This window comes from Tupaia chinensis, unplaced genomic scaffold, assembly GCF_000334495.1.
Source record: "Tupaia chinensis unplaced genomic scaffold, TupChi_1.0 Scaffold000258_1, whole genome shotgun sequence".
NCBI lineage: Eukaryota > Metazoa > Chordata > Mammalia > Scandentia > Tupaiidae > Tupaia > Tupaia belangeri.
Window position 1 is genome coordinate 3,076,460 of NW_006159738.1, and position 2,417 is coordinate 3,078,876.

General features: G+C 59.6%; 1 protein-coding gene across 6 annotated transcripts in view; it reads right to left on the bottom strand.

The window, feature by feature from the left end:
• Positions 1–2,417, bottom strand: part of HVCN1 (hydrogen voltage gated channel 1) — a 32,477-nt gene that overhangs the window by 29,792 nt on the left and 268 nt on the right. For 2 of the 6 annotated variants that reach the window (XM_027772210.1, XM_027772208.1), the window contains exon 1: positions 1,915–1,996. The exons of 1 other annotated variant lie outside the window; for it this stretch is intronic. The gene's annotated coding sequence lies outside the window, so the exon portion shown is untranslated. Of the gene's footprint in view, positions 1–1,017; positions 1,074–1,299; positions 1,359–1,914; positions 1,999–2,417 lie in introns of those variants that run through there. 3 more of the 6 variants (XM_027772211.1, XM_006149326.3, XM_006149327.3) reach the window with 3 other exon arrangements.

Below are 2,417 nucleotides of genomic sequence, written 5' to 3' on the forward strand. Positions count from 1 at the left end.
GAACATCACCCTGGGAAAAGGAGGGGCATGTACACAGGCCTTGTGGGAGCAAAGAATTCAGAAGAGTAGGAAGGCCAGGGTGACAGCAGTGGAACGAGGGGACAGTGCACGTGGGAGGTAAGAATCAAGGACACCCCATGGGGGGGAGCAGGAAGGACCCGGGAGGCAACGCTTAGGATTTGGGAGCTGGGGGGAGGCAGGGAGGACATGAGGCGGCAAAGACAAAGCAGGCTCGGGACCAGCAGATGGTGTAATGGTTACATCATTGGACTCCCGCGTAGTCAACCACGGTTTGAGTCCTGGACCCTGCAGCTTAAAACTCTTGCTGGGCACAGGTGCGTGCGTGCTCAAGATCCCAAGAGGAGAATGGAGGAGAAGGGGCTGCACTGTGGCCCTCCTCCCTGGGTGATTTCTCACTTTGTCTCGCTCTGCCTCTCTGGAAAGCACGTGCACCCTATAGCAAAAATCTCTCTACCAAAAAAACAAAAGCAAAGTAACTTAGGTTGAGCACGTGTGCATGTCCAAAATCTCGAAAGCAGAATGGAGGAGAATTTCCTGGGTGTGTGTGTGTGGGGTGATTTCATGCTTTATGTCTCTCTGGTGAGCATATGTGCCCTATAACAAAAAAGTCTCTCTTAAAAAAAAAAAAAAAGGCAGGATGCGTGTGGGGGGGAAAGCAGCTTGAACTTGGGATCAAAGTGGGGATGCAGAGAACTGAGTATACTCAAGGTATGCTCGCAGGTAGAACTTGCTCCTGGCTTACATGGGGGAGCGCAGTGAAAAAGCTAGAAGGGAGAGCGAGGGTTTAGGCCCAAGTGAGGAAGCAAGGACAGGTCTGAGGGCAAGAACGCTCGGGTTCCTCCTTGCTACACTCGTGGCAGGGAAGGCTGGAGGCTGCAGAGCAGCTCTGGGGTTGTGCAAGTCATAGCCCAGAGATTTTCAAAACCCCGTCCGCCCCTGCCTCTCCCCCTGAGGAGTCAGAAGGGGAGAAGTTGCTGCCCCCAACCTTGGTCTTACTCAAGAAGCTTCCAGTTGCTGGTGGGGCTGCCCGGAAACACTGCAGACCTCCGACAGGCCTGAGCAACACAAGGCACAGGGAGGCACAGGTCACAGATGCCGGGACAGAGAAGTGCTTTTACAGGGTGGGGAGTGGGGCGGCAACCCCGGAGGCAACTGGGCCAAGCCCTCACTGGGGTTGTGCAAGTCATAGCCCAGAGATTTTCAAAACCCCGTCCGCCCCTGCCTCTCCCCCTGAGGAGTCAGAAGGGGAGAAGTTGCTGCCCCCAACCTTGGTCTTACTCAAGAAGCTTCCAGTTGCTGGTGGGGCTGCCCGGAAACACTGCAGACCTCCGACAGGCCTGAGCAACACAAGGCACAGGGAGGCACAGGTCACAGATGCCGGGACAGAGAAGTGCTTTTACAGGGTGGGGAGTGGGGCGGCAACCCCAGGAGGCACTGGGCCAAGCCCTCACACCACGCACCTCCTTTCATCTCCTAAGCAAGCCTGCCCAGTGAGAACCACAGGTGACTTCGGGGCAAGCCAGGAAAGCAGGCAGTTATGTGCCAGGCCTGCAAGAAGTGCTGCACCCAGGAGTACCAGGTGGAGGCGGGGTTCCCGGAGGGACCCCAGAGAGGAACTGCTCTCCTGTCTCTGTCCTCAGGCCTACTCTGGCCCCAACCCGCTATTCTTGTTCCTTGGCGCCCATAGGCCAACTAGTGGGGCCTGAAGTACTTCCAGGTGAAGCCTATTCTGCCCCGGGCTCTCTCCTACAGGGATTGGCGGGCTCCCTCATTACCACCTCCTCTTGGGGTCCCCAGTACTGCCGTCATCCACTTCTGTCCCTGCAGTCTCCCTAGGGGAGCGGTGGGGCATGGCAGGGATGTGGACAAAGGGGCTGAGGGGTCCACACAGACCTGGGTGTAAATTCTGGCTCTGGCTCCTCTGGCTGTGTGAACCAAGGCAAGTGGCGCAGCCTCTCTGAGTCTCGGTTTCTTCACCTGTACAGCGAGACGGCACCTGTTGCTGCTGCACCTGCTGCAGCGTGGAGCGTGCCCAGTGGAGGCACCTGGCCCGCGCTCAGGAAGAAGCCGGCCCCTATCAACACTCCATTTCCAAGGGGGGGTGACTGAGGCGGAGAGGGGCTGTCCCCGGGGTGGGTGCCTGCGGCTCCCGCCCACCCTCTCCACTGGACCCTGGTCCCCCCACTCCCCTAAACAAAAAAGTGTTCCGGGCTGGGGAGAGGAATCCCGGCTGTCCCTAGCTGGCCCGCGCTGAGAGACGCTAGGACGGCGGGCAGCTCGAGGCGGGCGACCCGGGGCGAGCGCGGGACGGCGCGGGGTGGTCTCCTCTGCGGGGAGGGACCGGGCTGGGAGGGGGCTGTGCGCCCAGAGAGGGCGCGCCGCGCAGCGGCCGGGGA